This window comes from Pinus tabuliformis, chromosome X (genome assembly GCF_031772625.1).
Source record: "Pinus tabuliformis cultivar Carrire ecotype Pingquan chromosome X, CPIR1, whole genome shotgun sequence".
NCBI lineage: Eukaryota > Viridiplantae > Streptophyta > Pinopsida > Pinales > Pinaceae > Pinus > Pinus tabuliformis.
In genome coordinates, this window is record NC_142308.1 from 884,834,463 (window position 1) to 884,858,601 (window position 24,139).

At 35.1% G+C, this 24,139-nt stretch overlaps 1 pseudogene; it reads right to left on the bottom strand.

Moving 5' to 3' along the window:
* Positions 1–1,403: 1,403 nt before the first annotated feature.
* The window catches only part of LOC149142528 (delta-aminolevulinic acid dehydratase, chloroplastic-like), an 83,098-nt pseudogene continuing 60,362 nt past the window's right edge, over positions 1,404–24,139 (bottom strand).

The following is a 24,139-nucleotide window of genomic DNA, read 5'->3' on the forward strand; positions in this document are numbered from 1 at the left end:
CAAGCCACTACTTATGTACCAGTTTCCACTAAAATCTGCTTCCAAAGAACCATGCTTTAATTTCTAGCAAAAGGATCAACCTTTGAAAGCTTAAGTAGTTATTTTGAGGATCATATCAAACATATCTAAGTGGTTAATACCAGACTATTGTCAAGCAATGACCTAAGAAATTAGTGTTGTCAGCTCTGTTAATGAAAATAAATAGTGCACTTATTGTTTGAATGTGCACTTCCAAATTGCACATATATCAATTATAACTTATAATACACTATGGATTGAAAGTGCATATGCATCGCTCTACTTTGTTGTGGCAGCACAAGGAACCATCTGTAATTTTTCCCATCCACACATATTTTTCATAATCTTAGTGGACAAAATGCATGATGTTTTTTCTATCCTCGTTAGTAAAAAAAAAAATTCCACTTTAGCCTCCAAAAAGTGAACAATGGAATAACTCTAAGGCAGTTCCAAATCCCTGAGAGGGTTGAGAGCACAAGATACTAGTAATTTCCAAAGTTTGCAGTATCCAATGCACTTTTTACTAGAAGAAAATTGATTGTTGATCCTCAATGTCCTATTAGTAGTCTCTTGCAGATAGGCAGTCCAACAAGATGTGTTTCACTTGTCTCTGGTTTGCCACAAATATAGCAAAGCCCATCTGTCAACATGCTCTTATCCAAATAGGTCTTTGATGGCCTTGGATGGTTGCTGACCAACTATGCAAAGGCCCATAGCCAAACACTATGAAGCCTGTGAATCCACTTATCCTTGAGATTGAAGAGTTGAGAGCAATAAGAATCAACTCAAACCCAAAATAACTAACAAAAGCACAACATAAAAGTGAAAAGGACCCCATAAATGATAAGAAATAAGGAACCACTAAATAATCCCCCTAATGGTTGCCACAAATGCCTAGTTATACTATAGAAGTATGGTATAACTGACCAATGAGAAAGATAGGATTCTTATAGTAGTACTTTGCAGCACATTGGGTAGTCATTTTTGATGCCCTGTTTGATGCTATGCCAAGGTAACTTGAGGTCTGTGAAGTATTTAACACACTTATCGACATTATTTCTCATCATATGAGACGTTGTTACCCAATGAAATATTCTTATACCCAGTTGCAAGTTATTACATTACAATATATGTAGCTATGGAATCATACAATTTCAAAATAACCAAGGATGCAATGTAAACGTATCCAAGTGTTTTTGTATGTCTTATGACCCACTCTTTACCTTGATAAATGGTAGAGACAAGCGGGCTTGATTCCTCACATTGGTCTTGGTTCCTCACATTGGGCTTGGTTCCTCACAGTGATTGAAGGTAGAGGATCATTCCAATAAGATTATGGTTAAACAAAATGGAAAAGAATAACATTGTAGGTCGTTAACACCTTTTTACGTATTCTCCTGCAATGTTCAACCATTTTCAAACTATTGTCAATAATCTAAACTTGGAAATTAGCATAAATTCCTTGACAAGAAGTGTAAACTTTGCCTAATACGGCTTGCTGTGAAGCATATGAATTCTAGTCAAATTAATCAATCATTATATAGGTGCATCCATGTTACCTGGTATGTAGATATCGGTAATGATGAGTTGTCTCGGAGAAGCTTAATCACATCCAAATAGGGCATAGCTGGCCTGACCTATCCTTGAAAACATTAAACCCATTTGAATCTCACAATAGAGAGCTTGAAAGTGAAAAAGAGTAACAAGATCATGTTTGTTAAGGAAAAACACACAATAGAAGCATGCATACTATTAGAATATCAACTCCCTTGTCTTCATCAGTACCAGATTCAATAAGAGCTTCTTAGTGGTTTCTAGGATTCATCTGATAACTGCTTATTGAAGTTGAATTAGATGGAAGTATTCATTCAAAAGTAATCCTGAATTCTTACAGCATACCAAATAAAACTTAGAAAATGGTAAGACATCATATGTTTTCTTGTCTCCAAATCGTGGGTTAGAATGAAGAGCTTTTTTGAAAGGTCCATAATGCACTTGCATATCTGTTTAAAGACACAAGTTCATAACATTCATGGAACTGTGATCTCCATAAGTCTTTATTGAAACATCACATTCTACAATTAAGAGTAGGAAGTAAGTGTAAGAATAATAATGAGATGGTTTAATGAAAGGTCAAGAAGGTACTTTGTTGTATATGACATAATAGACACATCTTGAAAGCCTTCTCTATCTAATGCAACTCGAATGGCTTCAACACACCCATCCATCATATCACTTGGACTTACAACATCAGCTCCTGCCTGAGCCTGTCTCAACATACCATTTGCAAATCACTAGTGCTATGCAATCAAGGAATAAGAGTAAGTAAAATAAAAGTCAACAAGAATATTTGAACACAATGCACATTAAATGAAGTGAAAGAACATGAGGGAAGAATATTTACCTGGGCAACGACCTGCTTACATAGCTGATGGATTGTTTCATCATTCATAATCACCCCTAAACAAAACATGCAGATGTAGAAACACTGAAAGTTACATCCCAAGGGAAAAGTAATAAACATAGAAATGGAAAAAGAAGAAATTAAGTAATTATAAGGCTTACCATCTTCTCTAAAAATTCCATCATGCCCATCAGACAAGTATGGATCCAAAGCAACATTAGTGTAAATCACCTAGAAACAAAGAAGCATAAATTCTTTGTGCCCTACATATTATACACCATGTCAAGTTTTGAAGAAGAATTAAAGTGTGATGGTAAACACATTAAGATCCAAAGCTTACCAAATCTGGATACTTGTCCTTGAGAAGTATTATGGCTCTAGGTACAAGCCCATTTTCATTGTAGGCTTCATCCCCTATGAGTGACTGATTAAAACAATGTTCAAGAAAAGAACAAACCATGCACAAAAAAATACTTAACATTCAAACCTTCAAAGCATTAGAATTTTTAGGGAAAATTTCCACGCTATTAACACCAGCATTGCGAGCCTTATATACTTGAATAATACTAGTGAATTTGTCCTTATATTCAACAGTGTCAAAAAGGTCAAAATGAATGGGAAAAACTCTTGTGAACAAAATAAATTGAATATTCTAACAAATTGACCAGCTAATCATGCATGAATATGAAAGCATGACCATTAAATACAAAATATCCATTAGAAATTAACATTCTTAGAATGTATTCTTGTGAAGAATCAAAATAAACAATCTACATGGTGATTACCTCAAATATTTATTATATCAAAGATACCATAGAAACAAATTGTTAAATTATATCAAAAATACAAAGCAACAAATTGTTCACTAACCTTCATGAATGGAAAGGGGAAGGATAAAATTTTTAGAAGATATAGTGGTTTCTGAGAAGGCATCTCTCAAAGTAGATGATTTGTGGTTGCAATCACAATGATTTTTCTGGTCAACATATCAATTGTTTTCCTTGATGAACAGATCTGAAAATGGTGTTTGAATTCCCGCTGGAATTTCAAGTGAGAATTGAACATTGAAACAGATTGGAGAGAAAGCCATATCCTCTTCTCATCAGTAGAAAAATTGATCACTCAACACTTAGAATGCATTACAACTGCTACTATATCTCATGTTACCTTTTTTTTTTCTAAATTCTAAGTATAGTTTGTTGGTAGTTATTAACTGTTAACTAGTGCCTTGGCCTCTTAAAGTGTGTAAAAACAGATCAAGCTGTCCTCAAATATTTTCTACAGGTTGTATAATTTTTTTTATTTGTAAGAAGTGATGTGTTGATCTAGAAGCAACCCTCCTACACTATTTTAATTTCCACATCTGATGAATTCAAAGTAGTATGGGCCTTCTTCATTTTGTTTTGGATCTCTTAGCCTACATGAACTTTGTCTTGTTTTTATTTTTTTTACTTTGAAAATTTTTAGGAAATTTTCTTTAGTTATTTTCATTGGAACTCATTAGGCTCTAGAATATGTGCATAAATCTTCTCCTTCCATGCTTGAGAGTTAGTTTTGATTGTAGAAAATTTCCAATTTTTTTCCAAAACTCTCTTTTCACAGCATGCAAAAACTTGCATTCCCATGCATTTTGCGAGAGTAGTCAATCAACTAGTAAAATACCATAGTCACTAATGTCCTCCTTCAACAAACTATATGAGTCAGCTTCAAATACTAGAATAAAATAGCTTATAAAATGTCCCTATTAATTAGCACTATCTACTCAATTCATATACCGCACACTTCACAGTCTATGTTGGAATTTTACAAAGGTTTTGTTTTTGAAAAAATAATAACCACACTAAATATGAATCTCCATTTCCTTCAAAAGGTTTTAACTTACAATGTGAATGAAATCCATTCTACCAATTAACAAGGATATCAAATTTAGAGTACATAACTTCTTAACAAGTACTAAACTTGTGATTGCAACTATATTGCAACTATTGATTGATCAGTGGTGAAAAATAAAGGGACATCTAATGCATGTCATCCCCTACCAAACAATAAATCTAAATTTTTGAAACTGTATTGTCCATGAAGCTTTGTCTTTTCTCCTATTGAATGTTTTGGAAAATTATCTTCAATGTTTGTATGTCCTTCTTTCCTTTTCAAATTTCTATTGTTATTCCAGACCCTTCAACATTTGTTGCAACTTAAGAACTATGAGCATGCTGACAACAATTAGTGCAACCTTTTCCTAGTTTCAATATTCTCTGCATGGAATACAATAAAATATTACCACTCAAAAGTACTCAACAACTATATAATAAAGATAACAATATTATGTTGAGATCACCTTTCTACTCCAAGAAAAATCATGAAAATATGTTATAAAAGACTACAATAATTCTCTCAAACGACCAAATCCATGATACAAGTCAACAATAACATGATAATGGAGTTGGTTTTGCAACAACCCTCCTAACATGGCACCTTGAAGTAGGGTTCCTCCTCCAAGTGGTTGACCATTTATCTACCTTCAAGAACAATGAATGAATCCTACATAGAAACATGTGTGGCCTCCTCCAAAGTGTATTCATTGTTCAAACCTTGAATGAATGCACAAATATGATGCAAAACTCCAATAAAGTGGCACTTGTGGCATTGTGAGTAGAAATTTCCATCACTAGTCAATGCAGAAGGCTCCATTTGGCAAATCATAAGGTAGAAGTACAATATAAGAAGGAGAAGATGAAGTAAAATTAGCAATAGATGGATATCCTCATCATAACATCTTGGAAATGTGTGTAACGTGACTTCCTCTCAATATATAAGGTGTCCTCTGCATTTACTAACAAACTCCTCAAAGGGGTAATGACCCTCAAAATATTTGTTGAAATTGTGAGTGCATTATAATCATATGTCTGGCCAACATATCAATTGTTTTCCTTAATGAATAGATTTGGGAAAAGTGTTGAATTTCCACTAGGGATGCAAGTGAGACTTGAACTCTAAAATAAATCTGAGATAAAGTCATATCTTCTTCTCATATGTAGAAAAATTGATAACTCGACACTCATAATGCATGTGCTACTACTACTATATTTCATGTTACCATATTTGTTCTAAATGTTCAGTATAGTTTGTTGGAAGTTATCAGTTATTCACTAGTGGCTTGGCCTCTTCAAGTGTGTAAAACCACATCAAACTATCCTCAAACATTTGCTACAGGATGTATAAATTTGTTTATTTGTAAGTAGTGATGTGTTCAGAAGAAAAACTCCCCTACACTATTTTAATTTCGACATTCAATGAAGTCAAAATAGCATGGGACTTCTTCATTTTGTTTTGGGTTTCTTAACTTACATGAACTTTGTCATGTCTTTATTTTTTTACATTGAAAATTGTCATGAAATTTTCTTTATTTATTTTTGTGAGAACTCATCGGGCTCTAGAATATGTGGATCAATATTTTCCTGCCATGCTTGAGAGATATTTTTTTCTGTAGAAAAATTCCAAAATTTTTCCGAAACACTCTTTTCATAGTGTGTAGAAACTTGCATTCCCTTGTGCTTTATCACACCTTAATTGTTTTTGGTTGTCACTTATAACATCACTATAAATCTTCCAAAAAAATCTTTTTGAATCGTGTAGGAATTTGGTTTACCTATTATGTATCACTCCTCAACCCCTTTTGGTCACGAAATATCACATCACTATAAAATTTCCTTGGTTGTCAAATTTCAATCTTCGAATATTTCTTTCTTAGTGATGTAAATAGGCTCTAATGCCTCCTTCCTTCTCCTATTGTGTCATATTTGTACATCCTTCAATCCTCTCCCAAGGTTTTCTTAAGGGGGGATGTTAGGAAATTCCCACACATAGGAAATAGTTAAGTATAACTTGGTCTAGTGTAGAGTTAGGTAAAGTGTGCTTCTTTACTATGTACATTTGTAACTTACGATTTGATGGTTCATTCTCTCCTCGGTATTACAGACACTTGATCCATGGCTGAACACCCGATTGGTCCATGATTTCTATTTAAAGAGCATGGAGGGTCATTTGTAGTGTAACTGCTCATGAGAGAAGCTTATGTAAATTTTCATTCTTTTATTAATAAATTTCCTGAAGTGGGCGCGTTGGCTCAGGCCGTGGACTCTTTCCCTCTTTGAGGGTTTTAACCATGTCAAGAATATTGGTGTATTGATCTGTGATCTATTTGCGAGTGGTCTAATTTGGTGTTATGTCTGAGGAACTTACCCTGCAAATCCCTACACGATATCAGATCTATTTGAGGGCTACATCTATTGGTGATCCAAATCCGAAGCTGATATAACTGCATCTGATTATCATTTCCTAGATCTATTATTTCTCACTACTTTCATGTCAAGAGAACTGCTCCATTGTGTTAGGAGCATCTGTTCCAGTGAGGGACCCCTTTCGTTTCACATGAAAAGGTTTCCGATTGCCCTAGCTACGTTAGTTTTAAGATCTGGAGGTATACATTTTTTTTTGCAGTTTTAGTTATTCATCTCTCTATTTAATTCGGTTTATTTAGCTCTCTTTTTTTATTACTAGATCTATACCTTTCATTTCTAGATATGCTCTTTGCCCCACGACTCTGTTCAATATGAGAAAATCAGAAACAAAAAGGAAAGATTTTTCTCATGTGTATGCTCTTTTCTGCTGTGCCTTAGTGTGATCTCGGAAAATCAAAAACATTGAGGATACTATTTAGTTTCTAGTGAAAGCTAAGTTCAAGCCATAAGGATTGGTCTTTTTGTATGTTCGTGTTGGGTTGTGTGTTTTTTTGTTTTCTAGCAAAAACAGAGCTTTTTCAAGTAAGCACGCACCCTAAAGCTTCAGTGACTAAAAAGAAAAGAGAAACCCATTCCTCTTTTCCAGAAATTACTAACCTTTTAAACTAGCTCACTTGGTCCAAAGTTACTTTACGAGAATAGCGGTCTTGGGTTCAAGTCTTTCTTCTTGTTGAGTTACTTTTTCAAAAAGCACATGTAACTTATGTTTTAAAGTTACTTTATGGAAAAGTGTTCTAACCCATTATAAAAAGTGAGTCACTTATAATTCTAAAGTCTCTTTATCTTTTATTTAAGTTACAATTTATTGAGTAGCTCATAAATTACCATTGTAAAAGTGACCTTCAATTATCTATAAATGTGGGTCACATAATTTTTTTTTTTTAAGTGAGCTAATTAGATTAAGTTTGGAAAGGGTGGAGATTTTTTTAAATATAACATTATCATTCACTTCCGCACATTCACGTGCTTCGTCATCATATTCAACAACTTTTTTTCAAAAAGCCATAACTTCTTCATCCAGAAGTCATTTTCAGAGCCGTTCCTTTTTAATTTGCCTAATGTTTCGAGATCTTTCCATTGGAACACTTAGTTTCAACATCTAAAACTTCAGTTTCTGTTAAAATGGAAAGTCCATGCCAAGTTATTCTTGACAGCACCAACTACTTCCAATGGTCGTCCTACATTGTTGATTTACTTAGAAGTAAATGTATTTACAGAATAGCCTCAGGCCAAGAAACTAAACCTAAAGATGAAGATAAGGCATCCAAATGGGAAAATAGGCAAGATCAAGCACGTGGGTTGATAGGGATGTCTAGTTATCCATACCTTAGATTCCATATTGCAAAACTTGATACCCCTAATGAAGCATTGAAATAGCTCACTAAAGTTTTTGCAATTAAAAATGAAATTAGGGCCCATCAACTCAAAAATGAGTTGCTTATGTTGGACCCCAATAATTTTTCTTCTATTGAAGATTTTTTTTCCAATTTCAAGACCCTTATACTTCTCTTGGAAGGTCTTAAGGTTAAGAAAGAAGATGGTAGCCTTATCTATTCCATTCTTACTATGTTGGGATGAGCCTACTCTGTGTTTGTTTCCACCTTCCATTCTACTAGAGAAGCCTTTATTTCTCAAGGACAAGACTACAAGTCCCCCTCTTTTCATTCTTTTTGTGATTCTTTAATAAGAGAACAAGAAAAACTCTTACATCTTGGTCTTCTTAATCTTGTAAACTCTTCTAAGAAAGCCTTAGCTGCCTAGCAACAACCAAATTCAAAGAATCCTAAGAAGCAATATCCTAAAAACAATGGTCCTAAACGAAACAAGGGTCCTAAGCAGTTTCATTCTCAAAATGAAAAACCAATTCAACAAAATGATAAGCAAAATAAAAGCAAAGGGAAGAAGACTGATGGGCATTGCAACTTTTGCAATTGAGATGGCCACTTCGAATCCAAATGCTTTAAGAAGATGGAAGCCTTTAAAGCAACAATGAAGAAGCATAACATCCATTTGGAATACTCTTAAACTTCATCTTCAGGAATAACACTTTCCTCATGTGGTTGTCAAGCATCTCGGTTTGGTTATGCACTAAATGTATCTTCTTCTTCTCATTCTCATCAGTGGCTCATTGATTCTAGAGCTTCTTATCACATGGCCAAAAACAAAGCCATGTTTTCTTCTTTAAATGAATGTGACACCAAAAATATATATGTTGGTGATGATAGATCTCTTAGTGTTGTAGGGACTGGAACTTTTCATCTAGATAATGGTCAATTTAATGATGTATTATGTGTTCCAACCTTATTCTACAACCTTCTATCTATATATCAGATAACTCATTCAGGTGAAGGTAAAACCGTTGAATTTTCACCTCACGATGTTGTAATTAAGGACTTAAGAGATCATAAACATATTTTACCTACTAACATTGTTGATGATTCTACAAGGTTGTATAAGTTTAACAACTTTGGCTCGTCAACTCTTCCCTCTGTATTTTTTTCTCATAATGATGAAGTGAGCAAAATTTGGCATGAGCGATTTGGTCACATAAACTATCGTTCCCTTCAAAATCTATGTAAATAAAATATAGTGATAGGTCTTCCTATGGTGTCCTGCAGAGACGATGTTTGTTCCAGATGTGTACTCGGAAAACTTCATCAGGATAGTTTTGAAAAATGTGACTCTTGGCACGCCTCGGCCCCTTTACAGTTTGTGCATAGTGATTTATGTTGTCCACTTCCAGTTGTTTCATTCTCTGGCTACAAGTATTTCATAACTTTCATTGATGATTTTTCCAGATGCACTTGGGTATACTTCTTAAAAATCAAGAGTGAATTATTTAACATGTTCTTGGCCTTTAAGGCCTTTGTTGAAAAAAAATCTAGACATAAAATCCTTAAGCTAAGATCTGATAATGGTGGAGAATATGTTAGCAATGAATTCATCAACTTTTGCACTGAGCATGGAATTAAAATACAACATACTATTCCATATAATCCACCATAAAATGGTGTAGCTGAAAGGAAGAATCACACCTTAAAGGAAATGACTAATTCTATGCTTCAATCTAAAAAACTTAGTCCTAATTTTTGGGCACAAGAAATTAACTATGAAAATTACATAGTAAATCACACTCCTACTATGGTTTTAAAGAATATCACTACAAAAGAAGCATGGAGCTCAATTAAACGAGATGTCAATCACTTTAGTTTTTTTTGGAAGTGAAGCATGGGCCCATATTCCAAATTAGAAACATAAAGCCTTAGAACCTAAGAGTGAAAAATGTATTTTTGTTTGATATTCTGAAGATGTCAAAGGATATAGACTTATTCCACTTAAGTCCAAAAATGTTATCATTAGAAGAGATGTAATGTTTGCTAAAAACATATTGGCCTACGAGCCTAGTTCGACGAATGTGCCACCTCTCTCTATCCCTTATACTTCTGAAAATATTTCCTCTTCAGATGATGATAGCGACGATGATAATCCTCCCGGACCTTCTCAGGATCCTCCTTCATCTCCTCAGCTTCCAAAATGGGTCTGTCCTACTCGGGATGCAGCAGGTGCTCTTGCATGTGATTCTATAGATCAACATCACACTCATTCTCAATTTGATAGAGCCTCTTATTTATTAGCTCAAGCTCCAATGAATTATGATCCTGACACCTTTTTAGAAGCTCCAGGCCATCCAAATTGGGATGCAAATATGAATGAAGAATATAGTTCATTATTGGCAAACGATACATGGGATCTTGTTCCTCTTCCAAAGGGATGAAAACTTGTTATATGCAAATGGGTTTAGACAACCAAGTATGGACCAGATGGAAAAGTTTATAAACATAAAGTTGGTCTTGTTGCTAAGTGTTTTTCACAAATTGAAGGCATTGATTATACTAAAACCTTCTCCCCTGTTTCCAAAATGAACTCTATCAGACTTTTTCTTTCCCTTGTTGCCTCTTTCAAATGCGAAGCCCATTAGATGGATGTTAAATCTTCCTTTTTGCATGGGGACTTGCATGAAGAAATCTATACGGAACAACCTCCTGGCTTTATACAACCAAACTCTAGCATTGTATGTCAACTTAAGAAATCCCTTTATGGTCTCAAGGAAGCCCCTTGGGCTTGGTATGCCATAATGGATAGGTTTCTTCTAGATAATGGCTTTTCTAGGTGTCATTCTGAGAATACTGTCTACACCAAGAAAGTGGGTAAGTCTCTTATTGTTCTTTTTCTTTATGTTGACGATCTTATCTTTATTGGTAGTGATCCCAACCTTATAAACCATGTGAAGTATAGCTTTAAAAATAAGTTTGAAATGTCAGACTGAGGACACTTGCATTATTTTCTTGGTCTTCAAGTCTTGCAATCCAAGGAAGGTATTTCCGTCTCCTAGTCCAAGTATGCATGTGATATTCTACGCCACTTTCACATGGAAGATTGTATGCTAGCCCCTTCTCCCTTTCATTCTAGAGCCAAAATTTTTGTCGCTTGCACCTCCCCTGAAGTTGATGCTACCTTATACCATCAACTTGTAGGAAAACTTTTGTATCTGACCCATACCCATCCTAACATTTCCTTCGTTGTTGGCCTTATTGCTCGATTTATGAAAAAGCCACATGAAATTCATTAGAAAGAAGTTAAAACAATACTTTGTTATGTTCGAGGTACAGTTCATTTAGGATTCATTGCAGTGCAGAAGCATATCTCTATTGGCCTATTTCACTGATTATGATTGGGCTAGTGACCCTGGTGATCGGAATTATACTCCAGGTTATGTCTTCACTCTTGGTTCTGGACCTACTACATGGGTTTGCAAGAAACAAAGTGCCATTTCTCTTTCTTCAGTAGAAGAAGAGTATCATGGCACTGTAGAAGCTAGTAAGGAAGCCCTGTGGCTTCGTCACATACTGTCAAAGTTTGGCTTTCAGTAGACACATTCAACTACACTTTGGTGTGATAATCAAAGTGCTATTCAACTATGCAAAGATCCAGTCCAACATTAGCGTAGAAAATAAATTGAACTAAACATGTAATTCATCAAAAAGATCATTCATGACCATGTTCTTGAAGTGCAATATTGTTCAACCGATGATTAAGTTGCAGACATCTTTACAAAGGCTCTTAGAGAGGCAAAGTTTACTAAATTCGATTTATGATTGGAGCTCAGGAAGTTGTCACTAAGGGGGGATAGGCTCTAATGCCTCCTTCCTTCTCCTATTGTGTCGTATTTGTACATCCTTCAATCCTATCCCAATTTGTTCTTAAGGGGGGATGTTAGGATATTCTGACACAGGAAATAATTAAGTATAACTTGGTTTAGTGTAGATTTAGGTAAAGTGTGTTTCTTTACTCTGTACATTTGTAACTTACAATCCAACTGTCACAATATGTTCTAGACATGAAGTGATCCAACATTTCATTCTCTACTCGGTATTACCAACACTTGAACCATGGCTTATCACCCAATTGGTCCATGATCTCTATTTAAAGAGCATGGAGGGTAATTTGTAGGGTAACCATTCATGAGAGAATCTTAGGTAAAATTTCATTCTTTTATTAATAAATTGCATGAAGTGGCCACATTGGCTCAGGCCATGGAATGTTTCCCTCTTTAAGGGTTTTAACCATGTCAAGGATACTGGTATATTGATCTGTGATCTGTTTGTGAGTGGTGTCCTTTGGTGTTCTATTTAAGGAACTTTCCTTGTAAATTCCTACATCACATGTACCAAAATTTTCCACTTGTGCAATATATTTCTTCACAAACCATTCTCATTACAAGATATGACATAACTTCAGGCTTGGTTTGTGAATATAGAAAATAATATACCCTGGACGATTAAAAATGAAAGTGGAAACACAAAAGAAGGAATAAGAAAGAAAGGATTAGGTAATTATATATTGTACATGACGTTTAAATACCTAATTTGTTAGGGTAGAGAACCATACAACATTGGACATGGGGCCAGCAAGATGCCATACATTGCTAGGTTAAACTTGTCTGCAATAATTATACTCTTCATATTGTGGTGTGACCAATGTTATCTCTTAGACAAGAAATCCTGCTAAGGTACAACTTTGAGGAACAATAACTTGGATGGAAACCTTTTAGAAATGTCAACTCTTTGTTATGTTCTAGATAAAAAACAACTTATCAAATTTTCCATGAACATAGTGGGTTACTCTATAATGTATGATACTGAACCTCAAAAAATATATTTTTTTGGTGGAGTACTTGGAATTTGGAAATGACCATAATAGACTGTAGGTGTTTTTAGAACATAAAAAATTAATGCCATTTCACTACACATAAAATACAAATTTTAAATTAACATAAAAACGTTGTTACAATATTGCCACTAAACCAAAACATTTTTTCTTGATTCCAAGCATCAAACATAAAGATTGCATTTAATAAACAATCAAAGAAAAATCATTTCCTTTGGGAAGAGGTTCTTAATGCATGATTGCCTAGATTTCTGATGTCAATCTAACTAGACAAGAAAAAGACCAAAACTAATTTTTAGCTTTTCCAATTGTGTAAATAATAAACTCAAATCCCTAAGCATCATATCTATTTTGATTACTAAATCCAAGTATTGCAAAACCTCTACTGATGTATATGTTTCTTTTTCATTTTTTAGTCTTCTTTAAATAGGAACCAAACCTAGAGAAATTCCGCAAAATTTTGGGATGTAAAGGGGTAGTCAATCAGCTAGTAAAAGAGAAAACCAAACCTTGAGTGATTATGCAAAACTTTTGGATGTACAGTAGTTAATCAGGTATTAAAAGACCAAAGTCACTTATATCCTCCTTTGAAAAGCTCTATGAGGCTTCTTCAAATACTAGACTACACTAGATTAGAAAGTGTCTGTATTAATTATCACTATATACTCAATTTGTATACCGCACACCCCACAATTTGTATTGGAATTTTGCAAAGATTTTGTTTTTAAAAAAATAACTGCACTAAATATGAATCTCCCTTTCCTTCAAAATGCTCCCATCTACAATGTGAATGAAATCCATTCTACCAAGTAACAAGGATAACAACTTTAGAGTCTATAAATTCTTGACAAGTACTAAGGTTGTGATTGCAACTATTAATTGATCAGTTGCAGCAAATAAGGGGACATCTAATGCATGTCAGCCCCTACCAAATAATACATATAAAATTTTGAAATTGTATTGTCTAGGAAGCTTTGTCTTTTCACCTATTAAATGTTTTAGAAAATGATCTTCAATGTTTATATGTCCTTCTTTCCTTTTCGAATGGCTAGTGTTATTCCCAACCCTTGAACTTTGTTGCTACCACTTCTTTCTAGAACCCATGGTGTTGTTTCTTGTAACTGAAGCACTGTGAACATGCTCACAACTACTAGTGCATCCTTGGAAACTACACCAACCATTCCATGCATAAACTCTGAATTATTCATGAATTGGATACTAAAGTTAAGAAAACAAGGCCATTTTTCCATTTCTTTTGTAAGTTTTTACTATTTTCAGTCGATTTTATAATTTTTATTACTGTAGACTGTTTTATTTTCTTGTCTGGTTGAAGAATTTTGGAGAGAACAATGGTTCGAATGTATATACTCTACCTCATCTTTGTCACTAGAAAATGATAGAGCTTCTTGAATAACAATTAATTCTCTACCCCAATGTTCTCTAAGCCTTCTTAAAAGCATGAGCCGACTTTCTTCCAAACGCATTAGGTATGCACCTTCTTTTAGTGTGTTGCTGCAATTACAGGGTTTTCTAAAGAAAAGACAATTTTAGAATGCAATTCTTATAGAATACAATTTGTTATAAGGGTAATGGTGAAAAGTTGAAGATCAATTTATAAAGTGTGTGTTCTTAGGTAAATGAATATTCTGAAAATAATGATGGAGAAACACCCTCCTGAATAGATCTACCACATTGAGAAGCACTCCATTCTTGGTGTTTACTAGCGCTTTAAAATATTACATTACCATTCTGATATACTGGGGATTTACATTATCAATTTTAATGTTCTTGTGCTTTGTTAGGTATTGTCCATCCATGCAGTGATTTTTTTGATCCATCTGATAAATTTCTTCTTCCAACAGTTAAAAAAATAAAAATATCACTGTAAACTTTCCAATAGAGCATAATTGTTTATTACCTTGGAAACTATGTAGGTGCTTGATAGGGATGGTGGATTTCTTTCAAAAGGTAACCTGGAAAGTGGTGGAAGCTGGATAGTGGAATTGGGTCTTCAAACTATGGGGTGCCCTATCATAGTGGAGAATATGAGTCGGCCCCAAGAATTGCTTATATAGGTCAGTTAATTTCTTCGATTAACAGGGTTTTTATATTGCATTCAATAAATCATTTTTGTTATTTTGAGACATGTTTTAACATTTTCGTGTTATCTTATATTGGTTTTCACCAATATTGTAGATTCTTGGTGAGGAGCGGGGGCTCTTCCTTCATATAGATGACATAATTTGAGGCTTGGGAATTATGATTTTAAAGGGAGTCATGGAAGCTCACAGTGACAAGATCTGGGCTCGCCTTGTTGTTAAGGTAATGTCATGATTACAAACAAGATAATTAACTCTCAGAACTCTGATTGCATGTAAAGATTCCTCTTTCATTTTCTTTTTGGTTTCTTGAGCAGACCATAGACTTCAAGGATTTTGCATTTGGATTTATAATGAGAACAGGGTATGAAATTTATTTTAAGCCTATGTATGTTTCTAGAGTTAGAGAAAAGTGCCAAACCAAATCAATTGCTATGGTTGATGCTTAATAAACAATGATTAGAGATTGTTCTTTGGAATTTCATTATGTAGGTTTGTAGACAATAAGATATCGTAGCTATCAACCTCTATATTTCACCTTATGTTCTCTATGTTCTGGCATATGAATTCTGAAGGCACCCTAGCCTGATTTGTCATGTTGTGGAATTTGGCAGTTTCACAATATTTTTGCACAGTAGTGGCTTCTTGGATTGGAAGTGAAACTCTAACGATGTAAAAATATTAATAATGTTCTAAGAACCACACATAAATTTGAAAATCACAATTTTGATCTTTAGTGAGCCCTGGACATGCATGTTACTAAAGACTACTTGCACTTAGCAAGAGACAAGGTAAATCAGTGAAATTGTTTTGGTAGACTTAGTACTCTCACTTGAAGGTGTACATTAGAATTATGGAAGTGTAGGAATATGCACAAGGAGAAATAATGTAGCACTATATTTTATGACTTCTCCATAGGTACATCTGCAGGAGGTTGTGTGCAATTAGGTATGGATGTAATGCAGATTTTAACCTGTGAAATGCAATTTTTCCACTCGGAATGAAATTTTGACACGTTGGGATGCATTATAAGTATGGAATATGATGTCTCATGGCATATAGGATAGCCCATTTTCCTTATCATCCATCAAGTTTGCAATTTATGTACATGGCATGCAGTTTTTATGCAAGTGGACATTTTGGTACTATGAAATTAATAGGTAGAAAGCAAATTTGACCTTACAAAAAGAATATTTTGGCTCATGGTTATATCAATCACGGTAGGAATGGTGTTGGTGAATAATATGAGTAGGTTCCCCCTTAGACATGGCATGAAAAAAAATCAGCATAGAGGCTAACATGGAAAATTTCCCATTCCAAGGACCTCCAAGCATGGGATTCGTGATTAACTTTGACTTTTCCAAACTCAAAGATGACATATTGCATGGTAGGATACTTAACAGTTTGGGAACTTGTCTTTTAATGATTAAGGCCTTGGAGGAGGATTGTCATCTTTGACATTGTAAAAAATATCGTTGTTGAGGGCTGCAAATTACTTCATTAATTACCAATGGATGAGAGGAATGATGATCATCTTTGATTTGATCAAAGTGATAATATATATTTATTGGAAATAAAGTTTGACTTTGCCAGATGGTAAAGGTTAGAAATTAGATAATTGTTTAATACTTTTTTAAAACAATCTACATTGAGGATATTGTAAAATATGTAACTAAGGGGATGAAATGATTATGTGAGACAGATCTTAACGTGCCAGAATGATCACATCTTGATGATGCTTAGATTGCTAATAAAAATATATACGAATGTATGGTATAGCATTTATGAATGCATCTTTGAGTGTTGTTGTGTTGATGTGTATGTTAGTGACAATATATCTCCGAGTTGGGCTTTTATCTGTCTTGCTTACAGGGATTCCCTCAAAGATAAAAAAATTGGTGAACATAAGTAAATAATCTAAACTATAATGAAAAATCTGATATGGATCAGCTATTAATTAGGATTCTAATACCAATGATTTGAGCCAACTCAGAATTATGCTATTATAAATGAAATTTGAAATCCAAAAATTCCATAACTAGATATAAAATATGAAGAATAAAGCTCACCAAAAATCAGAAATTAAGAAGACGCAACTGTAGAAAAAACTTGAATAATTACAAAATAATAGCAAAGTTATGAAGACAAGCAACATCAAAAAATACTAGTGATTTCAAGAAAAACTGGATAGTTACTTTGAAGAACAAATGTAAATGCTAGCAGGTAGTAGTTTGTAGCTGAGTAACCCAGAAAATAAATATGATACAAAGGAATTCTTCTAAGAAGGTATGGATTCAAACTTAGGTCAAATCAACAGTAGAATAGATGTTGCCTACCCCAAATAGTCTCTTCCAAAATCCATGCAATAGCACTCTTCACAAACAACTTCATCAAGTTATGGATGCCAAGTCAGGACCAAGGCAGTATGGATAGGACCCTTGTTATGAAACCAGCTCACAAAAAGATAGAAAAGATAGATCAACACCTTAGAAATAAGACTCTTCGAGGTGGAAACCTCCTTTACATTACAAAAATGAACAATTCTTTGATGATACAAGTGACAAGACCTCCTTTCTATATACAGGAGTCTAAGGGGTCATAAAATAATTAGAGCCGACATAACAATAATAAAGTAAGGGCACAATAATAAAACGAGTGGACTTCTATGGGACACAATAATAACAATATGGGAACTACATGGGCACAATAATATAATAAGGGGGTTGTACCAATAACAATAAGTGGTTACAGTAGTAGTATAGGGACCTATCATGCCCCTCTCCTTAAAAAAATATTGTCCTCAACGCTTGAGTAGTTCTTGATGCTTCTGTATAAAATTCTTGTCCTCCCATGTGGAATATTCAATGGGTAAGTTCTTGCACTTGATGAGATACTCTAAAATTGATTGATTTCATAGCTGTCGGGTTCTTGTTTCGGTGACTGCTCCAAGTTCCAATATGAATTTTCCTTCCTCGTCAAGTTCTGGCAATATTGTTTGAAATGGGATCTTCTACAACTTTTGAATGAGTTGACATACTTCTTTTTCGCTCTTCCATTCGTTCCTTGCTTCGTTTATCCAATATGGTTGGATAATAGAAATAGCACAAAACAATGCTTCCACATCCTCATACTTTCTTAAGAGTGCATCTGCAACAACCTTGTGCTTCCCTTTTTTGTAGATTATTTCAAAGCCATAACCCAACATATTTGTGACCCATTTTTTCTGTTATTCTAAAGATAATCTTTGCTCTAAAGAGTATTTAAGACCATCATGATCCATTTTACCTTGAAGTGTCTTCCCATTAGGTAAGATCATCGTTTCTTAAGTGCATGTAGTATTGCCAACATTTCCTTCTCATAAATAGCTTTCTTAAGATGTAGCCGTAAAAATACCCAATATCCTGCATCAAAACTTCTTTCACTGTGATGTTGATCTACCTATTGTTTCATTCGATTCGGCACCAAAGTGTTGTTATCCTTTAAAGTTGGAGAACTTCTTGTTCATGATCGACGTGATCTTTCAGTGCTTTTACCTTTTTCTTCTTGATATGTCCTTCTGTCTTGAGAGTTTGAGGAGTGGTAATTTCTTCCAATGCCTTACAAGATATGGTTGGATTCATTTCTTGATGCTCGATGTGATATTCCACTTCTTGAACAATTTTCTTCTTGATATGTCCTTCTATCTTGCTAGCTTGAGGTGTGGTAATTCTAGCCAATGCATTACAAGATATGGTTAGATTCATTTCTTCTTTCTCGATGTGATCTTTCACTTCATGAACCTTTTTGTTCTTGATATGTCCTTCTATATTGAGAGTTTGAAGAGTGGTAATTTTTGCCAATGCCTTACAAGATATGGTCAGATTCATTTATTCTTTCTCTGGGGTTGGTTCCTGGTGTATAACCTCTTCTTTTGATGTTTCTTGATCCTTTTCTTCCTTCTCTTCATAATCTATGTAAAATAATTTCTTCTCAACACACTTATGATCTTTAGTGTATTTTCTATCACAATTGTAACAAAGCCCTTTTTCTATTTTTTCTTCCAATTTTTGTGGAGTAAACCGTGTATGTTGTCGAGGGCTAGGAGAAAAAACACTTCCATAATTATAGTCGTGAGTGGTGGGATTCCTTGTTTCCATAATTTCTCTTTCAATTTTTCTTGCCAACTTGAATGCCTTCTCTAATGAATCAGGTTCCCAAAGATGAACCTCATGTTGAATGTTATCCTCTAAAGTCCCTATGAAAACCTCAATCATTTTCTTCTTTGAAATATCATTTACCATTATATTCAATTTTCGAAAGTCCTCAATGTGCTCTTATTGGCTTGTAGGGGCCTAACCTAGGTTTAGAGGTGATTTAGCCAAACAAATCCAGATAATACTGGCCCTTTTGGCAACAGTCCACGAAGTGTGGACTGAGGTCTCACCCGAAGTAGTATGGGAGGGTGCTAGAACTAGGTTTCCACACCCTAGAGATCTCTGATGATTTTCAGTGGTCCGCGGTTTGACCCTACGTGCACGTTGCTATGCGTACCTATCAGTACCTCGTAGCCTGTGATGTTTCCCTCACGCAGCCCCAGTCAGGGCTCACTCCACGTTAGTACCTAATCCCTTACTATTAACCCGATATTAGTTGATCACTTAGCTTATCTGCATGGGTTTAGTTATACATAACAGTGTTCATCATTCATACCAGTGTGCGTGATAAATAAAATAGTATAAATGGAAAAGATATCAAACAAGAAATAACACAAGATTAGATGCATGAAATTTAGATAAAACTTCTCTTTATTATTCTTCCTCCTTGGTTACAAACTTGACTGCGCCCTACGCACTTAGCGGCAGGGGTCCGCGTACTCGGTTGCGGACTCTACTAGGCCTTTACGCACTCAGCTGCAGAGCCTCTTCCTACTACTATGACCCAAAGCACTTAGACCTTTACTCTATGCTCGCTATCTTCTAGACTCCATTCACTACTCCATGTATCTCTAATTTTATTTACAGCTTAGAGCTTCTCTCTATTTATATAATCCCATGTTTCGTGGACCATAGGTAGGCCGACATTACATTAAAAAACTTAGGGCATAAAACCCTATGACTCAACATACATTTCGCGCTCTGCGCCTACAATTCGCGAAGTCTTACAACATTATTTGACCAAAACTTGGGCTTTGAGCCCCAAAACAGATTGTGAGGAGATTCCATGCCCAACAGGCCCCCAACACAAACATCGTGACTCATGATCGACTCACTTTGTCAATGCGGTGATCCTGGCGTAGAGTCCCACCCACTTTTCCTGTACGATGCTGATGTCTGCAGCACACTGAGCTACTTCTTGCTGAACCTACAACATCCATTCTTCAGAGAACTCTGTGTTTGATTTGTGTCCTTACATCTATACCAACATCTGTTATGTATCTTTATAGTCCCGCGCCCTTGTCTGACTCCTCGGGTTGCGAAGACTGTGCTTCATCTGGTTAGTCAGATAGTTGACCCACCCATGTAGGGCTTCAGGCAACTGCCACTTACCTTTCCTGAGAAGGGTTCTACATTTAGTTTGACTAGTTGGACTGTGCCTCCGTTTGTGACCTCCTTAACCATGTATGGTCCCAGCAAGTGCATTCTAAATTTTTCCAGAAAATTTTCAAAGTTACTATCATACAGAAACACTAATTCGTTTACATTAAAGGTGTGGAACTTGATATGGCAGTCATGCCAGGCTTTTTCACGCTGCTTTTGTACCTATTGATGAAATCCAGCCAAAAACTGTTCCTCCTCGAGTTCTTCCAATTGCGTGAGCATTTCCTCCAGAGCTTCGCGGTCCGTCATACCTATGAGCATTTCTATTCGCAGACTAGGTACGATGTATTCCATCGGCATGGCAACTTCCATGCCATAAACTAATCGGAAAGGTGTTTGTCCCATCAATTTATTGCACGTTGTCCTGTAAGCACATAGTATGGTAGGTACGTGTAGGTCCCATTCATTTCACTGTACATTACACACTTTGGTCAGCACAGTCTCCAGTGTTTTGTTGAATGCCTCTACTGTCCCATTAGCTTGTGGGTGGTACAATGTAATTTTCTGATGATACAACTGGAACTCTTCTATGACTGTGTTGATGGTTTCATACAGGAAATGTGTTTTGTGATCACTCATTAAGATTTTCAGATAGCCAAATCAGGTCAACACATTTTTGAACAAAAAATTTGTAGCCATAGCGACCGTGAAATCTTTGACTAGTTGCGCTTCTGCCTAATGTGTCAGGTACTCCGTCACGGTGATGATGTAGCGTGCACCCATCTTTCCTTGAGATTTGATCAGTCCCACAAAGTCGATTGCCCATTTTTCAAATGTCTACATTGTCATTTGTGGATTTAATGGCATCTCGTCGCTCCACGATGGTTTTCTAGTCCTTTGACATATATCGCAGGCCTTACAGTGCGCTTTCAAATCCTAGTGCAGGGTTGGCCACCATAACCCTGTGTGAAGAATCTTCTGTGTGGTCATGCATCTTGCATAGAGTCCTCTTGCAATGCCCCCATGTGCTTCAGCGAGGATCTGGGTTCATTCGAATCCAAGTACATATCTTTGTAATATCTCATCATTTTCCATTTTATACAGGTGCCCCGCAATGACAGCAAAATCCACCGCACGCACCACCAATTCCTTCTTTTGTTGGACAAAATATTCCTTCAACACCATCATTATTGTCAGAAAATGGATTATATATTCGAAGTGCCCGTTCGTGATGCACACCACAAAGAATGGACGAAATTAGTTTTGTGATGTGTGGTTTTCCCAATTTCAGTCCGTACTAAGAGAAACATAAAGCTCCCTAAGCACGTTTTTCTCAGATTCATTGTGGTGGCCGTTTTCCAAATTATCTGCGCTGCAACAACAAATATGACCTGTTCCTGTTGAATGTTGATGGAAATATATTTCAGATATGATCTTGTTGATCAATTTGTTGTGAACAATCCAATTTTGTAATGTAAATCACATTGTAATCATCTCTGTTGTAAGAGCTCTCTGCTCTCTATGTATTTAAATGAAAATAGAGATCAAAGCAGAGATGGGGAATTATGGGTTTTCATGATGGATGATTAGAGAGAGAATTATATGGATCATTAGATTAGAGATAGATAGGATATAATAGGAGGAATGGGAGAATTGCTATTGAAATTGTAACTTTGATCATCAACTCTTGCTATTCAAACAATCTATGATTGCTTGTAAACAATTTCACATGATTAATATATAAGTTGGTTATTGTTCATTTCCTTTATATTGAAGTAGTCCGGCTATGCTTCACTAGCGGCTAAGAGCTTGGTCTTGGTGGATCCACTTGCTACCTGTAGCATTATTTTACAGTTCTAGTTGTGTGATGGTTTGATTTAATTCTTGTTTCTTTGAATCGTATCCCTTGATAGTTTCTTGCTTTTACAGTGTGTTGTTCCAACATTGTATGAACTTTCTTTATTGCATAAGTTGTGGTTGAATTGCGTTGTTTTTCCTTTCCACCATAACAATATTACTATTCATTACAACTCAAATTATTATGATATTCATTCTAATTATAAAGCTTTGTTGTTCACTTCAGATTATGTCGTTCATTATAGATTGTTGTTCATTTAGTTTTTCTATTCATTTCCATTAATTTAGTTTTGTTGTTCATTTCCATTAATTTAGCCTTGCTATTCATTTCCATTAATTTAGTGTTGCTATTCAAATAGGATTTGTTGTTATATCTTTCATGCAATGATTTGGTTTCGCCTTTTAAATGTTATTGCAGCAAGTGTGTTTATTCCATTTTTACTAGCAGCATTATTGATTGAATTGTCAATTTTCCAGTTAATTGTTTTGGTGTGCAGTGTAAGATCAACAACTGTAAAGGACATGGACTATCACTGTCTAAGTTCTCAAATTGAGGATCTTGTTTTATTTCATTTGTATTAGTGGACAGCGGAAAGAGTTACTACTGTTGCATCCTTCACTGATAATTGTTGTAGTTTCTTGAGGGAGTGATTGAGTTTTAGAGTATTAAGTTTCTTGCCGTTGCAATTAGATTGTATTTCAAGCATCCATTGACTCTTGTATTTGAAGCACTGTACTACAATTTAGAAACATTAATCTTGAGTAAATGACTGCCTCGGATTGAGTACACTCTTGAAATAATAAATCGTACCTGGATTGATAATTAATGTGAAGATAATTAGGAGTTAAAAAGACACCTTTTATCACTCAACATTTTGATGTCATTGCTAGGGAGAGTGTAGCCATTTCTAAAGTGTAGTGTACAACTGATGGGTTCCTGTTAGGAAATAGTTGGGTATTAATGACGGAAGGTAAGAACCTACGTACGGAGCATGTAAAAGCCCTTCTCCCCCAGTAGAAATAAATGTTTGAATTTCTATGTGAATGACTACGGAAAAAAAAAATAGAAATTGTGAAAAACAAATCTCATGAGTTCACTTAAGTGGTGATGTAAGCACCACCCATTTCACTAAAGAATTGACAGGAACATTTAAAGGAGGAGCCTCAAATAAACACATGAAGAACATGTTATATTATGGTAAGAAATGGCTCAAATTTCTACTTTTTAATTCCCTATCAAAGATCTAGGAGGAGTGACACAAATGCACATAACTCCCCCATGTTCTCTACCAAATTTTCATGGCTTGATAAATGAAGATCGAGATACATTCTTATTTGAGTTTGAAATACTTTGTAGAGGATATGATTATTGTACTAATGATCAAAGGTTGAAAGTGTTTTCTCTTACTCTAAAAGGAGTAGCTCTTCGATGGTTCATGAGCCTATGTAGGAACTGCATCCAAACATGGGAGGACATGAAGAACATATTCTTGAAAAAATACCAAGACTATTGCAAGGCCGATGAAGATATTTTCGATATGATACAAGGGGGAGATGAAAGCTTGGAGGACTATGTAGAGCAATTTCATTACAACCTTCAAAAATCAAAGCATAAGGATTTGAAAAAAGAGATCTTAAAAACTCCTACTCAAAGCAATCAAAGATGAATTTTTACAACTCTTAAATTTGATAGGAAAAGGTGATGTTTTTCAGTTG